We start from the raw sequence: 18,630 nt of genomic DNA, 5'->3' as shown, positions 1-18,630 counted from the left end.
AGAAGGATGTCAGTGACGATGTCAATAGCATTTAGTGTCTGATGGATGTCAAACAGAATCGGCTTGTTTTTGCTGAATTTTCTTGTGGTTTGATGATCACACCTTTGAGACTTAAGGTGCAGTGATGTAGCAGTGAGGCTGGTGTGTGGTCTTGCAAACTGGAGCTGTTCCATTCAAAATAATCGTTGTATTTATCATTTATGGATTTTTTTTTTTAATTCATTCCTATAGTGTTACATTTAGACCTTTTAAGCATGAAAAAAGCAAATAATATTTTATTTAAACTTCTGTGTGTTAAAAGAGATGCTGAATGCGGTTTGATTATTTTATTTTATTTTTTTAAAGATTTCTTTTTGCAATGTCACATTGTCTCGCTCCTTGAGTTGCCCTGTCTCGTAAACAGAAACAGTTCTCTTGTGGATTTGCACTCATCCCGTGTGAAATCAGCAACAGGCTCTTCTGTTTTCATCTTTAATGCAGGACTGCGCTCTTGCTTTGAACATTTGTGCCTGTTTTACTGCATGTGCTGATTTGGTTGCATTTTGCAGCCTCATATTGATCAAGACCTAATGCAAACATTTGTTTTGTTTAATAAGGTTTACTTAATAGAAGCAATAGCTGGCTGTTGTTTCATTTGGAACAGTTGCTGTAGTGTTCTTTAATGCATTAATGTTTGAAAGTGCACGTTTTGTTAGCACTGTGATGTTGTTAATAATTTATGTTTTATGTATATGGTTGGTCCTCCCTCCCCCCCCCGTGTAATTTTGTTAATCACCCATGAGAGTATTGTGGTGTTGAGCGTACTGGTGGTCCGCAGTGCTGCCCCTCACAGTGGTGTGTTGATGTGTGCGGTACTGAAAACAAATAATGACGCTTTGATGGGGCAGGCAGCAATAGCAAATATATGAGCGTGAGAGCATTGGGTGGGGCCTGCATTTATTTTCAGTGTCTTAAATGCAGACACACTCACCTGGCGGCGCGCCAGCATGTTTGATTCAGGGTGGGTCTCTCTTACAGCGCTCAGGTTGCAAATTATTAGCACTGCTAGCAAAGTTTAGGGCATATCGCACTATATAAATCTATATAAAATATTAAATTCAACAAAAACCAAAAATTTTGTATATATTATAGGGTTTTCATGGTTTCCAAATACATTTTTTATTTTATTTTATTACACAAAAGTATTGTGGTAGTACTTTTAGTACAGTGATTATATTTATATTACATATTATAATATTCATATCCATGGTATTTTCATGCTATTCCAAGTACTTTAAAGAATAGCATTATTTTACCATTAAATTAAACATTCAATTTTAATTTTACAATATAAGTACTGTAGTAGTACCATGCCACAGTGATTTATTATATTCATTAACCATGGTATTTACATGGTACTCCAAGGTACATTAAAAATGGCATCAAAATACTGATATTTTTTGTAAAATTGTTCATTTTCTCTTGCATAAAAGTACTGTGGAAGTACATTGGAACTTTAAAGAATACCATAAAATTGTAAAACATGCTGTTACCATGGCACCATGGTATTTATGTGGTATTTGTAGCTACTTTAAATAATATAATCTTAATATTATGATTTTGTTGTGTAATTACAGATTTTCATTTATCCTTACAAAAGCATGGTACAGTATTTAATTTATATTCATAAATTATATTTACATGTCACCCCAAGGTACTTAAAATGTAACGGCATAATACCATGATATTGTCAAATTTTCATTTAGCCTAAAAAAAAGTGCTGTGGAAATACCATGGTACAATGATGATCATGAATTGTATTTACATGGTAGTTTTAACAGTTTTAAACATGTTTTTACCATGGTACAATGATTATCATATTCAAAGCAATGGTATTTATGTGCTATTCCAAAATATTCCAAAGAATAGCATAAAAATTCAGGATTTTATTGTATAATTAAATGTTTTCATTTACTTTTACAAAAACGTACTGTGCCAGTACTAGTTTAGAGTTATTATATTACAATTACTGTTGAATTTTTTGTGCATTTCGTATTCATGGAATAATGATTGCCATGTTTAAAACCATGGTATGTATGTGGTGTTTCAAGGTAATTCAAAAGATACCATGATTTTGTGTTGTGGAGCTGCTTATTGTGGGTTAGCCTCAGTGTATCTCCCTGCACAGTAATTTTGACTAGTTGCCTGTCGCTGACTGACAATGACTTGTGTCTTTCTAGGATAAATCACTCAGAATTGATTATTGACAAGGTGTCTGTAGACAGCTCACAGGTGCTTGGGCCATGAGAGTGCGGGGTGATATCCATTCTGTGCTCCACATCCATCATACTGTAGGTTCTCTTGCTTTTACTGTACCATATAAACAGCATGTGTGCACGGAAAAATATGATCTGCCTCTGCAAAATCTTCTCCTCAGAGGCAGAGGGTTTAATTGAGCTGTGTGCACAGATGGATGGACGGGCTGGAGAGATTTAGGAGGGATGAAAGAAAGGAAAGAGGGTGGGGTCACGTTTGACAGGCGAAGCCGTTGTGCAGGCCCATAATATATGTGCACTTATGTCGTCTGAGGAGATCAACGGGGAGAGAGAGAGAGAGAGAGAGAGAATGGGTGCAAGGTCAAGAAGGGAAGGGACAAGAACAGGGAGGGGTCTTTTAAAAGGAGGAGTGAGAAAAAGAGCCATCACTCTTTTTTGATGGCATCTGTTTTGACATCTGAATCACTAGCTACATCCGCATTATTCCAGATAAATTTGAAAACACATCTTTTGCTTTAAATTTTGGTAGCCAGAACTTTGGAATCGTTTTTTTATAAAGGCTGCATTTATTTGATTTCAAATATCTAATATGCTGATTTGGTGCTCGATTATTAATGGTCCTTATCAGTGTTAAAGTTTTGCTGCTTAATATTTAAGTAGAAATGGTGATACATTTTGTTCAGGATCTTTTGATGAACAGTTTATTAAACCACAATTATTTGAAACTGATTTTGTCATTATAAATGTCCTTGCTGTCACTTTTGATCAATTTAATGCATCTTTTCTGAATGAAAGTATAAATTTCTCTTTTGTAATCATAATTACCCCAAATTTTGAATGACAGTGCACCACCGTTTCCATTTAAAATATTAAGCCATAACAACAACAAACAGTTTTCTAACATTGATAATTATAAGAAACGTATCTTATGACTTCTGAAGGATCATATGACATTGAAGATGGCTGGTAAAAATTCAGCTTGCCATCACAGGAATAAATTCCATTTTAAAATATATTCAAATAGAAAAGTTCTAACAATTTTCTAGAAATTTCTCTACAAAAATTGTAGTAATATTTCACATTACTGCCTTTAGTGTAACTTCGATTAAAACTCAATGCAGCCTTGAGCATAAGAGACTTTTTTAACAAAAATTTTAAACATATCCATATTAATATAGATGTATCTATAGCAGCATGTAAGAATAACACTAGAAACACAGCTCTCTGATGCAGAGCATCTGTTGTGGATGTGCCGGTTACAGAGGAGCTCTTGGGAGGAACAGCACAGCCCGCAAGTCTCCACAGCCACCTGTTATCGCCTCAGGGCCTCGGTGTCGCTGGCACATCCTGCTCCCGCGCACACGCCGGGCAAAAAATCCCCCCATAACACCTGTTTTAAGTACCCGTGCAGAAGTGAATGCTTTACAACCTACTGCTGCCACTCTGCTGACGGGGTCGACATCCATAGAGAGACAGACACATTAGTTAAAACCATTTGTAGAAGCTGGCGAGGCTGCGGTTGGAACGGCTCTCTGCAGACAGGAGGGGGATGACAGTGGCAGGGCAGAGACAGTCAGACGAGCCTGGAGGACGACAAGGAGGGGGGCAGGATGCATTAGGATGATTTAAAGAGCGTACAGTGACGAAACCACCCTGTTAGGGCAGATTAAGTACTAATAGGTGGAAAGGTAACTGTAAGTTACTCGAGTTTCTACATGAGTTCATAAGATGTAAGAAGCATAGATGGTGAAGATGCACAGTGGCTCAATTTATTTTATATGTGACCCTGGACCACAAAACCAGTCACAAGTAGCACAGGTATATTTATAGCAATAGCTAACAATGCATTGTATGGGTCAAAATGATTGATTTTTAATGTATGCCAAAATCATTAGCATATTATGTAAAGATCATGTTCCATGAAGATATTTTGTCAATTTCCTGCCGTAAATATATCAAAATTTTCAAAAATGAAATTGATTAGTAATATGCATTGCTAAGAACTTAATTTCGACAACTTTAAATACAATTTTCTCAATATTTAGATTTTTTTGTACCCTCAGATTCCAGATATTCAAATAGTTGCATCTCTGCCAAATATTGTCGTATCAATTCAAATATTATCCTGTCAATTTAAAAAAACAAAAAAACAATTGACCCTTATGACTGGTTTTGTGGTCCAGGGTCACATATATAAAAATAAAATATTGTGCATACAGTAAAGCTGCCAACATAAATATTATATGTAGTGAGAGAGACCGAGACAGCAAAATGAACAATTATATAAATCATTTTTGTGAATTGTTCAAAATGGTTTTAAAATATTTTATATATTATAACAGTTGTAGAAATTATTTTTATTATATAGTTCACCTTCTGGTTTTCAAACTTGTTGTGCTTTTGATAATGTATTATCTAATGAAATTAAAGGTAACACTTTATTTTAAGGTGTCCTTGTTACACAACTTATATTAACTTACTATAATAATAATAATAAATTATGCAAATTACATGCAAATAACCCTAATCCTGACTATATAGTAAGTACATGTAGTTAATTAATATTACTCAGTATTTAAATGTATAATTGCACTGTAACAAGGACACCTTAAAATAAAGTGTAACCAAATTAAATTAATAAATTAAGTGTGACTTAAGCAAACAATTTCTTTGGTGCCCATTATATACTGTACGTGGACTGCAGTAGAAAACCTTCAAATGTTGAGAAGATGAAGAAGTTTCCACTAGGGAACTGGAATCAAGAGAGAAGATGAGAAAGTAACTGAAGAGAGACTGAATTTCATTTGTAACCCTGTATAAAAATGTCAATTTTCCTGTAAAAGCATTAGATAAGCAAGAAAGCGATGTCAAGCTTTGAACAATCCTCTTTATTGTTCTTTTCAGCACTCACAAGTGATTTTTTTTTCTTCAAGGCTGTATCTTTATTCATGTATTGCCAGGCAAAATACTTCTCTAGACTGCAATCAGAGTAATGGGTTCTTGAGAATGAATTGCAGTTTTTTTAAAACCCCACATGGAAAGCTTCACAAAATGAAGCCAATCATGCAATTGAGGTCGTAATGCAGCCGTCTCAAACAGTCGGCCCTAAATATGCTGATGAAATTAACTTATGCTGACAGAGGTCACTTTAAATCACTCTTTAGATTTAATCACCAAAAAGCTTGCGTAAGTTTGACGATAAATCAAAATAAACCCACATCGTCAACGTAAAGTTCAAACCCGTCTTGGGCAAAGGTTTTCATCTTTCCGTAAGCCAGCTTAATTTTGACAGCAAAGTTGTTCAAAACACTTTATTTGAAATGCGTAGGATGTGACTGACAACATAAAGCAACAAAGTCAAAAATTGTAAAAAGAAAATGCAGCTGTGCTAAAACAAGTGCAGTCTCCTCCCACACTCGGCTGAAATAAAGCCGTCTCTTTGTCTTTACTTTGCCTCATTCCTCTTAATATCTCTTTTTCATGAAAGACGCATTATTGACCAAATGAATGAACTCAGTGTGAATCTCTGCTTTCTGAGGGGTGTCTCTGTTGTCTTGTAGTGTATGTGAGGAGATGTGTAGTCTATTGACATGAAGTTCTTTGTAGTCATGAGTTTCCCATAATAGAAATTTGACTCTTTTACTAACTTATTTGAATTTTGATTAAACGGTGCATCAACCAGCTGCAGTGAATCATTTTGTACATCATTTATGCATCATTTATTGAAAATCTGCTGTTTGGAAGATTTGTTGTGAGATGACCTGGACTGGAGTGGGTGACCATATTGTGGCCGTGGGCTGACAGTCTGCTAGATTAATGACTGTGGAGATCTTCAAAAGAGCCATTGTAGATCTGTGGCTTTTTTCATATCATAATTAAATTTAGAAAATGTCTATACACAGTAACTGGAAATAGGTTGAGGAAGAAATAAATATATTTGGGTTAGAGTTCTCTTGAGAACACATAAGTGAGGCTTTGGTCTGAGTTTTAGTCTGGGTTTACTTCCAAGACGGTTTATGATCCTAGAGCAAGGCCACATCCTATTATCAGGAAAATAGCTGGTCTTGTCTATGTTGAAGCATATTTTTCTTAATTATGTATGCAAAATTATGTTTTCTCTGTAATTTGTTTAATATTAGTAGTATTTTGATGATTTTGATCATATTTGATAATGTTTTATATACAGCATATAATATAATAGGTCTGAATCTAGGACTAGGAAGATATTTTGCATATCAGTGGGACAAATCTAGTAAAATAAAGGAAAAATAAGATAGATTTTAGATATAGACACAAATTATCTGTAGGTGATAACCTACATGCCACAATTGTCCACTAGTCAATTAAAATCCTGCTCAACGTTTCTAAAGATCACTTTTTAATGAGAAACTCAATTTATAGTTTTTGATATGTATTGATTTAAACTTTAATGTTGTGAGATCTTTAATATTTTATTTTTTTATATATTTAATAATATTATTTATGAATTTTATATCTTTAACATATATATATATTCACAGATCTGGGTCTAGTCTAGAACTGGGACTCAGTGGGTCCTTTTTCTATCTGGATCCGGTCTTAACAGATCTAGTCATGGTCTGGGTCTCGATAAGTCCAGTTTTGGCCTGGTAATGGTCTGGTCTTAACTCTAGCTCAGCTTTCCAGTGCATTTCAGTCCTCCAGTGGTATAACTGTGAGAGTGTTTGTAGGTTTGTGTGGCAGGCCTGGGGCTTTGAGTGTTTGTTCTAGCGGAGTCAAAAGCGTTATGTCAGGCATGATATATTCATTACTGCAGGATCAGTGCTCTGGTGAGTGTGATCCCCATGCACTCCACTAATTTAATCTCACCTACTGTGTCGTCTTATTTCACGCCGCACCCGCCAACCACCCAGAAGCACTTTAAGACCTGGGGATGGTGGGGCAAGTCAGGACCAAGTAAAGATACAACACATCCCTCTTACAGAGTCGGCGCTCAGATGGATGATAATCAAGAGAGAAGAATCATGACAATCACACATTTTAGCCGTCCTTTTTTTGACAAGGCGACTGCACACATTTGAATGAATTAGACGTTAATTGTAGTCTTGATGCTGCAGTTGTGATGTTCTGCTGAAGTGTGAAGTTGTGTTTGATTAAACCACCCACTTCTGCTGCCAGACAATAAACAACAATCCTGCCCACAGACTAACAAAACACTGTAATATAGACGCTGCCACGCACAATTTGATTTACCCAAGTTGAATGTGTTCCTAAATCAACATTCTTGGTTGTGGAACTTGTTCCTATCAAACAATAATAACCCTATCCTATAATTACAAAGAAATTATAGGTCAGTAAAGTCACATGACTCACATCAGGGCTTAAGCGTATTTCTCAAGCCATGTGCCATTTTTGAAAAGCTGCCGTCACAGTAGGATGATTTTACAAGGTTGCTTGCTACACAAAGGTGCGGTCACATTTGCAAAACAGGTCCATTGTCTATTGTTAATAAGTGTAGTGATCTATGGAGCACAGTGCACACAGAAGTCATTTTCAAACCAAACAGCTGTCTGACGGTCAATGCATTGAATCCATGAGATCCAACTTGAACGTGTTACGAAATCTGCATGGGGAAATCTTTCACCCTCATGTGAAATTCCAAATCACAAAAATTCCTGATAAATGTGACCCAATCTTAAAGGTGAACAGTGAAATGTACAATTTGATACATTATATAAAGAAAAAAGGACTTGTAATCGACGTCCAAGTGTGCAGGTATTTCCAAATACTATAATGAAAGTATGTATATTAGTATGGGATTGGCTCTGCTTCAAAACGTCAGCAACCAACAAAGTAATCCGAAATCGCACACTTTCCTATAGAAGTCAAAAAACAGTCCTTTACGCAACTGACACTGGTATGCGACAATGATACCATGACGGATATACAGTAGTATCTGAATTTTACTTATACTGCCTACATTTGTACTTGATAGAACATACTGGAATGGACATGGACATACTGAACTCTGGCCATGATGAGACATTGTTTAACCTGAGCACCACACAGTGCTGGCACTTTAGTTTGGTGCTTTGCGATGTCAAAAGGTCTTAAAAATATTGGTTAAGCTCCTATCTCTAAAATCTGATTGGTTGATAGGAAATTTCCTCCAGTATTGGCCAGAATATTCATCCAGGAACAGGTCTTGCTTGGATCAATCACATTAAGCACACTCCAGTGAGAGAAAAGTGTGACATTCTTACACAGAAATGCTCTCGAATATCTTATTTCCCTTATATCCTGCTCTTAGCAATGGATACAGTATGGTTTTATTACTAGAAACATTATCACAGCTAAGCTTAGCTTTTACTTTGCCTTCAAGCAGTGTGTATGTGTGTGCATCCATGTGTCATTTTCTCAGGTATTTCAGCTTTCACTTTCTCCTCCTTGCATGTCGTGTGAGGCACGGTGCGATTTCACAGACGGGAGATAACTGGAGCTGAATGTAAAACCAGCAGCGTCTGTGTTTATGATGTTGATGTATTCCTGCAGTGCACCACTGCAAAATCGACTGCGCTTGTATCTTGACGCACACTTTAGGGAAAAAGGAGCTGATAAACAACAACAAACTTGAGAGATGTTATTCCGCATACACACATTTGGAGTGAGCAATGCAAGATGAAAGGGCATGGAAAAGTGGAGAGGAAAGGAAGAGGAGAGAGAGAGAGTTGTGTTTAACCGAAGTGCTAACGGTGGCAAATTGGGGGTACGCTGAAAAATGAGAGAGCTGAGGGGACAAAGAAAAAAGAGTCTTATGGAGGGAAAGACACAGGGTCATAAACAATGCTAACAAGCTTAATGAGGTAATTATGCAGTTGGACAATGGGATGACCTGAGGGTAGAAGGGCTGGGTGGGGCTCTGGGACGAGTGCAGGATGAAGATGTGCATCAAGAATGAGAGAGCGTCGTGAGGGGACAGGAAATGATCTTTGAAGAGAGCCAGGGGAACGGGGCTGGAATGAGGTTCATAGGGAATGAGAGAATAGGTCGAGAGATGGTGGGGGGATGAATGTTTAAATTTTGCAATCAGTGTTGGGTGTAATGCATTATGAAGTAATGAATTACTGTAATTGAATTATTTTCCATTGGAAAAATTAAAGGAAGGGATTCTTAATTTTTCTGTAATTTATTTGCAGTTACTTCTGCTGTAGTTGCATTAAAGGGCACCTATTATGCCCCTTTTTAAGGTGTCCCCAGAATGTGTTTGTGATGTTTCAGCTCAAAATACCCCATAGACATGACTGGACTGGGATTAAAAAAAAGGAGCTGGAGGATTTTTATCAATTATAGGGTGGTTGTGTGCACACACTGCCAACACACGTTTATGTTCAAACAACATGTAAAAGTGAATTTTGCATAATGTGCCCTTTAAATACTGTATAAACTATTGAACAATAGTGGATTTAACATCAAAATTGAATCTAATCCCTTTAAATACTTTGGTCAGTTCTAGAATAATTTATGCAGTTTTAGACTATTTATTTTTAGTGTCATGTCTGTTGTTCAGCTGGTTGAGGTTGATATGGGATTTAGAAAGTAATTTGTAATAAGTAATGCAATGCTTTTTAGAGAGCGTAATTAGTACAGTAATCTAATTACACTGTCGGATATTTAATTAGTAACTAGTAATTGACCCTTCACAGGGAGTTTGATTGACAGGCCAATCTTAAAGCCGAATCTGCCATTTTTGTCCGACAAACAAACAAACCAGATAGGAGAGAAGATTAACGTCAGTGGACTTGAACTTGAAAAATTGTTTGTGTTGACGTCTTTCTGCGGTTGAAACGATACCTTCTGATGTTCATTCATGTTTATTTCATGCTATTACTACTAGTAAAGAGGAAGAGATGATCGGTTCACATGCTGCTTGAACTGAGGCGCAACAGTGAACTGTCACGACACATTAAAGAGCCACAAAATGGTATTTACGGTTTCAATTTCTTAAAAAAATTACAACATTTGAAAGCTGAGACTTTGTTTCATACCAGAAATAACCTGCTCTGTCTTGTCTGTTGGCTTGTTGTCAGTTTTCTCTTTGCTCCGCGATGTATTTTTCACTAAATGAGAACATGTCTAGCGTGAGAGTGCCATAGCTTGTCGGACATAGCAACAGTAATGAAGAGGGGCGGGTCTTTGCAAATGGTCAATTAATTGCTTTTTTAGAGTAACTTACCCAACATTGGTGGCAAGGACAGTTAAAAAGCTAGATTTTTACATGATAGTGATGCTTGCACTTGCAAAAGTTGCTAGGTTGTTGCTAGGTGGTTGCTGGAACACTAACTTGTAGTCGCTTGACAGTTTTAGGTTGCTAGGACATTGCTATATGGTTTCTAGGACATTGCAATATGGATGCTAGGGCGTCTTGGGTGATTGCCAGAGCATTGATATGTTATAGGCAATTTTAGGTTGCTAGGTGGTTGTTATGCCATTGATATGCAGTTGATAGGGACTTGGTGGTTTCAGATGTAGACAACCAAGAATTAATTTGCAACCACATATGCTAATAATTTCTAGCTTGCTAGGTGGTTACTAGGATGTTGCTAAAGCCTTCATTGTGGTTGCTTTGTGATTTCTATTATATTCTGGTTGTTCTATATACTTGAGTTTCCTCCTTCAGTGTAAGTGGGATTTTTTTTTTTTTCTATCTAATTACCATTTTGTGCAATTTTCCACCCATTATACCATCTGTCGCAAAGTAATAGCACACCTCTCCTCAATTTCAGGTATCATTCATATCTGTAGCACAAACAGTATGGCACACGTTATGCGCCAATTTGAATACTTTAGGGGTAATGGTTTGTTCAAATCTCTAACCATGAGCAATAATAACAGAGATGCTTCTCTTACCAAAAGTGTGAAAAGAGGAGAACTCTGTCAGACTGTGCATGTGCATATGTATGTATGTATGTATGTATGTATGTATGTATGTATGTGTATATATATATATATATGAGAGCAGAGCGAGAGCAAGATGATGCCTGAAGCCATTAAAATGTCACAGCTGACAGTGATAAACTGTGACAAAGTGCATACAGACACACTCACACATATGAAATCAAAAGCCTGTGCTGCACACACACGCACGCACGCGCACACACACACACACTCGCAGGATGCCACAAGCACAACCAGAAGATAATAACGCCCTGCTTATCTCAGCAGCCTCTGACACTAATTAGCAAACGTCCTTTTACTGGTACAAAAACTAAATATTTATATTGTGCGGGTTGATTTCTCTCCTCTTAAGGCTATTGGAGTATGGAGAGCGCTGCGTCTGTTTCTCTCTTCTCATTCATTCGTCCTCTCCAGTATTTCGTCTTACACTCTGTCAGTTTTTCTTCTCCCGCAGTGAATCCACTGTCAGGCCACCTGTCTGGTTTATTTTTATAAGGATTAGACATGCGTTTCGTCGGCTCTCTTGTGTAAAAGAAGCTACAATGAAGTGTAAATTTCTGTGACATGTAAGCTGCCATTGCTACGGCTGTGGCTCACACGCTCTGTTAAGTGCTGTGGAACGCTTCCCACTATCGTCTCCACCGCTCGAGCCAGAGAAGATTTCTCTGATCGCCTGTAATATACACCATGAGGGTAGTAACTCAATCTGCTCTAATGTGGATGATAATGTCTCTGATAATGACATGGATATGGAAGGTTGGTAAACTCATTTTGAGGAATTGAGGTTGACACTGGGTCCGATACGCTGACCAGTCCTGAGTCGTCCACCTTGGACAGAATGGATTAGGGAGACCATCATGGAATACTAATTGCATTTGGGAGAAGATGGTACTGGTGTTCTATTGCTCTGTCTTTGCTCCATCTGTTCTGTTACCTGTGTGTGTGTGTGTGTGTGTGTGAGAGAGAGAGAGAGAGAGAGAGAGAGAGAGATGCCCTAGTGGTGGTCATGGCTTGTGATTTTGGTGTAACATATATATCAGTGACAGTGATTTTTAACTGGTGGGTCATGATCCAAAACTGGTCTGTTCTGATAGGGTTTCAGACATTATATTATATTATATTATATATTATATTATAGCATAGCACAGCATAGCATATATCAATATATATGTGATTATATGTTAAATTTTAAAAGAAAAAACATACTGTGTACTATTACACTATATACTATTATATTATAATATACTATATTGATAGCAGAATGTTCATTATTTTTAATAAATCATATAAATTTAAGACTAAATCAATGCAATATAATTTAAATGATTGAATACTGTTAAATAAGTTTTTGTTAAAATTAATATTTTTGTACTGCATAATTGCTTATCAATATGTGATTGTTTAATAATAGATTTTTTTTTTATCCCCGTACTGTGTACTATTATACTATATACTATTAATATGTTATAATGATAGCAGAATACATTTATTATTTTTAATAAATTAATTAAATCATAATTTTAGCACTAAATAATTTAATTGAAATTATTGAATTCTGTGTTAAATAATAGATTTTTATATTATATTAAATAAAATTGACACAGTCCTAGTAATTAACTACACATATACTGCATAACTATGATAGCAAAATAAATGTATTCATTTAATTAAATCAAATTTATAGGCTTGTCAGCTTTCAAAAGAAAAAATGCAATATCTTTTGTTCCAGACCCTGAAACAAAACCACTAGAGAATCACTAGTGTATTCATCTGGCGTCAACTCTGTGTAGTCAAACACTTTCTATGGCTTTTCATCGGTTTTTTTAACTGCTGGGAAAGGGCAGTGTGGATCCCCGTGTGCTCTTTCTTTCTCTCTCCCTCTTTCTCTCCATTTCCCCTTGTGTGCTCTGCTGAGATTCGGCCAGGAATCAGGGCCAACTACCGCTGTCATCTCTTATCAGCCTGGAGGGAGGGAGAGAAAGAGAGATGAGTGAGAGAGCCTCGGTTACAGCTGAGTCCCCTACTAGAGTACATAGCCAGACACAGAAAAAAAAAGGAGGAGAAAAGGACACACTGGCCCCAGATTACAGATGCGATTGGGGGGAAAAACGAAAGAGATTAGAAGAATGCGGCATATACTCGCTCCGTGTGTGTAGTTGCCCACTGGGGCAGGGTTGTGATGTATTGCTTTATATAGAATAAGGACAAATGCAACGCACTGTGCTGTGTCACATTACAACAAGATGGGCCAGAGAGTAATATCATGACCGAATTGCTTGCGTTTGATCCCAAACATAGTGAAGTGTCATACCACACCCCGACTTTAACAACTCCGAAGCAGAGCTGGTTGTGGGAGATAACGTGTTGCCTTTGAAGGGCGCAAATCAGTATGTGCTGAAAGGCTACGACTGCTGAGTCTGAAATCGAGTTCCACAGTACTTTCTGTTGGGCGTAATTAGATTTGCCACCAGGGAAAAATCCCGTCATAGGGACACACATTTGCCCGGAAGAGGCAGTAAAAAGCCACACACCATGGCCCGCACCCCTCACTATGACTTGTGGGTACCTGTGGAGCAAATTTACATGTGATTGATTTCAACTTGCATGTAGAGGAATGGGTAATTAATATCTATTAACTTTAATGGCAAAATTACTTGAGATGCAGTTTAGAGAAATATGGTTGAAGCGATTATGTTTGTTGTTGTCTTTGTGAAGTCTGAGTTTTATTAACGGGACGGCGGGTACAGTCCGTTTCTGATGGATGATGTGTGATTGCATGAGAGTGCAGTTTGCTCACTGACTGATGTGAAGAGGAGCAGGCATCTGAGAGTAGAGGAGAATGGGAAATCGGAGGAAGAGAGATTACCTGGAGATATCGATGGAGACAGCTAGTTAACGAGAACAAATCTTCCCACCCTTCATTGGATTACAACGGATATGTGTGGGCGGCTGACATTTTAAGAAAGTTCGAAAAAACATTTCCAGCAAACAAGACATTCACGTCATATTGCACATATTGTTGTTGTATTTAAACTCACTTGTTGTTCATTCTCACAAAAACCTTGCTTTTTTTATATAAAAATATACATTTTTGATCGGTTTGTTTTCTTTCTCTAAGGATGGTAGTAATTCAGTCCCTTTGTTTTCCTGTTCTCTCTGCAATAACAACAATAACATCTTGCTGAGAGAAATAAGATCAGGAAGAATCAACTTGAGGTTGAAGGTGAAGTTCTGTCTGAAGTTAATGTTGTTCTGTTTGTTGACACAGACACTCTCAGTGAATTTCTTGAAGGCCTAACTCTGTGTTTAAGGGTTTTGGATACCAGACAAAGCAGATATCTTCTGATGGGATCTGGTGAAGAGACAGGATCCAGGAAAAGTGTTAGTCTTTGGCAGAGTTAGCATTCTCATATCAAATGACTGTGTAGCTTTTAATGCTTTTAATGACCAAAAAAATGTAAAAGTTTTCCATTTTGCTGTTGCACTTTATGACTTGAGCGCTGAAAAAGTTAATAGCACATATCATATGTCATTCTCTTACAAAATCTTTCAGAACTGCTAACCCCTGTATTATTCATGGTCTGCAGAATTTATAGTACTGATTTCCCCTCCCTCCTGAGTGAGAAGAGGAAAAGACATCTTGGAGCATTATGACATATTTTGATGTTCATCTTTATTCTGGTCTAGATAGATATAAATGAGCACCGATTAAAATTCCAGAACACTCAGCAAATGCATATGAATAATGAGGACAAATGAGCATGAATATGATGCCCTTTGCTGTCTCATTGCTTTCTTCTAAGCATTAGAGGCAAAAATCCCAGATTTTTTTTTTTTTAAATTCCGAGAACTTTTAGATATGTCAGATAAGCTATTATCTAACATCAAATTAGCCTAATATAGCTAGTTTTAAACACAAAATGTCTATCTACTCTTGAAGAGTCATTTAATTCCTTGTAGTAAACAACTATTTTTAATTATTTATTCATTTTAACTACCAAACATGTAATATTTAGCTGTGTCCTACATTTGCCCCAGTTAAAAAATATTCTTTAAAATTGTGACACCTAAGAGGTAACACTTCATACAATCAGCACTTCTCATCTTACATTAAAAAAAAAAAATTTGTCCATTTGATTTTTGTTTATTTAATGTTTAAGAACTACAAGCTTCATACAATATAAAATGAGTAGAATAGACCACTTTGGTGTTTGAAAATGACAGTTTTCAAGTAGCAGTCAATGGAAGCCATGGCATAAAAGTAAATTTGAGTTTATATTTCAAAATTCTGACTTTATTCTAACAATTCCAAGAATATATCTCTCAATTCCTATAAGAAAAACCAATTCGTCATTCTCTCTTTTCCCCTCGGCTCAGAATCAGGAGTTTATATCCTACACTTCTGACTTTTTTCCTCAGAATTGACAAACTCACTATTGATGAGTTAAATTGAGTTATAAAGTCCGAACTAGGAGATATGAACTTGCATTTGCAAGAAAAAAAAGTCTGCAAGTGATGTAACTGCGATATCTACTCCAAATTGGTCTATATAAAACAGCTCATGTAATATTAAGATTTCGACATCCTGAGGTTGGCACTCAACATTTTCTGTACGTTAAGCAATGTTGAGCAATAGAAATACTTTTGGATTAATTTTGCACCCTGAAAGTGGCACATATTAAGACAGCTACTTCTTAACAGTGTTTGACAGCCTGGACTGTAACGTCACATCAGCCATCCGTCTGCTGGGGAAAACATAAGGGACATGCAGAAGTTGTGCCAAGAAGAAAGTAGTGGCAGATGAGGAGAGATGGATTGAGAGCGAGAGAGATATGGGGGGGGGGGGATGGAGGGATGGAGGAATGGGGAAGGGAGGTGTATGGCTGCATGCCACTAGAGTCAGAGGGTTGTCATGGTGATTGGTACGAAAAAGAATTAGGCAGGCTAGTATTGACACCTTTCTAGCGTCATGGTATTGGACAGCAATGCAGGCCGTTGTCCATTCGAGCATGACTGAATGAATCACTGTGTTTTTCCACCAGTCCGTCCAGTCTCAGGTTTAGCTTCCTCTGACACCACGCAGACTCACGCCCAATATGGAGTACAGCAGACAGTATGCATTTCACAGTACTCTCTCACAGCCAACATGACCCCATTTTCTTGCTATTCAGACAAAGACATTTGAATGACATTCAAATGGCTTCAAACCGATTTCACTTGTTCATGCTGCATGAGGCACTCTAATGGCTTATGTGCATGTGATAACTGCTGGAAGACAGAGATTTGATCTAAACGGTAAAGCGGTGAAGATGTGATAAATAGACAGAATGGCACTGGCTCAAGGAAGATGAGAATCTCAACTCGATTTTTTTTTTTACATAACACACATCAGCTCGAGCTACAGAGCCTGCATCCGCAGCCTGCAGGCAACGTCTCGCTTATTTCTTTTCACGGTTCCCACGAGGTGCTCTTTTCGATTATATCAGGAGCACTTAGAGGCAAGTGCTGCTTTTGCAACTTTTAACAAAGTTAATGGGGCTGGTGGTGAAGAAAGGTTCCTCTGGTCTGGTTAATCGAGGCTTCTTGATCTGAAAGGCGCAGTCAAGAGAACATCTGATAATATAGACCACATCCTTCCGATAAAATGATTTATCTCTTAACTATATTGTTTCGCTTTTGTCGTACGTGTCCATGGCACTTCAGAGACGAGGTACGGCCGCTGCGCTTGACTGAATGCAAATCCTGTGGAATACTAAAGCAGGGCTGACCTTGACCTGTCAATACATCTCATTTCCATATGAGATGAGTGCACTAGCACAGATTAGGTGGAGCCTAGAATTCACCTATCAATTTTCCCATTCACTGCAAAGAGATCAGGCTTTTTAGGTAATGAGGCATCATGAATAATCCAAAGCAGAAATGGCTGATAGCTTCAAAGATTGCTGAATAGACTAATGGACTTAACTACTTTGCTGAGTGTTTTCCTGTATACAAGTTGAGGGTAAGTACTTTGTAACTGCTTTTACGTTTATTTGTTTGGCAGACATTTTAAAGGTGGTGTATTTTTACAGTGTTAAAATACTTTGTCTTATCCCAGCTCATTATGCTGACTAGAAGTCAGCTATTTGTAGGTTGATTCCCTCAAAAGTGTAAACACTGGCTCTGTGGTAATGTCAAAATGTTGCTTGTTTGTTTGAGCAGACAAACAAAGCAACAGTGGCTCAACCAATGGAGTGAGTTTGGGGTGAGGCAATCCATTTAGCTGACCAATGATCATTAAGTGTATTTGGGAAACTTGATAGAAAACAATAATTATTTTTGCAGTTTAGCTAGGTGCTGTAACTGCTTGAACGTCATTTCAAGTGTTTCATGATTTTTAATCACTCTTTGTAGTTCGTATAAATATTCCTGCAGTGAAAAATTAATTATTTTTGAATATTTATTTTTTAAATTTTAAATATATTTTTAAATGTTCCTTGAAGTAAATATTAAACCATTAGATGCCAGTGCTATCTATCTATCTATCTATCTATCTATCTATCTATCTATCTATCTATCTATCTATCTACACATACATATACAGGTGCATCTCAATAAATTAGAATGTTGTGGAAAAGTTCATTTATTTCAGAAATTCAACTCAAATTGTGAAACTCGTATATTAAATAAATTCAATGCACACAGACTGAAGTAGTTTAAGTCTTTGGTTCTTTTAATTGTGATGATTTTGGCTCCCATTTAACAAAAACCCACCAATTCACTATCTCAACAAATTAGAATCTGGTGACATGCCAATCAGCTAATCAACTCAAAACACCTGCAAAGGTTTGCTGAGCCTTCAAAATGGTCTCTCAGTTTGGTTCACTAAGCTACACAATCATGGAGAAGACTGCTGATCTGACAATCATCCAGAAGACAATCATTGACACCCTTCACAAGGAGGGTAAGCCACAAACATTCATTGCCAAAGAAACTGGCTGTTCACAGAGTTCTGTATCCAAGCATGTTAACAGAAAGTTGAGTGGAAGGAAAAAGTGTGGAAGAAAAAGATGCACAACCAACCGAGAGAACCGCAGCCTTATGAGGATTGTCAAGCAAAATCGATTCAAGAATTTGGGTGAACTTCACAAGGAATGGACTGAGGCTGGGGTCAAGGCATCAAGAGCCACCACACACAGATGTGTCAAGGAATTTGGCTACAGTTTTCGTATTCCTCTTGTTAAGCCACTCCTGAACCACAGACAGCGTCAGAGGCATCTTACCTGGGCTAAGGAGAAGAAGAACTGGACTGTTGCCCAGTGGTCCAAAGTCCTCTTTTCAGATGAGAGCAAGTTTTGTATTTCATTTGGAAACAAAGGTCTGGAGGAAGGGTGGAGAAGCTCATAGCCCAAGTTGCTTGAAGTCCAGTGTTAAGTTTCCACAGTCAGTGATGATTTGGGGT

The 18,630-nt window shown here is 37.3% G+C and overlaps 1 protein-coding gene across 4 annotated transcripts in view; it reads left to right on the top strand.

The window, feature by feature from the left end:
- l1cama (L1 cell adhesion molecule, paralog a) overlaps window positions 1-18,630 on the top strand; it is a 60,874-nt gene that overhangs the window by 7,472 nt on the left and 34,772 nt on the right. The window lies entirely within an intron of this gene.

The sequence above is a fragment of the Onychostoma macrolepis genome, chromosome 23 (genome assembly GCF_012432095.1).
Source record: "Onychostoma macrolepis isolate SWU-2019 chromosome 23, ASM1243209v1, whole genome shotgun sequence".
Taxonomy (NCBI): Eukaryota; Metazoa; Chordata; class Actinopteri; order Cypriniformes; family Cyprinidae; genus Onychostoma; species Onychostoma macrolepis.
This window is presented reverse-complemented; position numbering and strand designations above follow the sequence as displayed.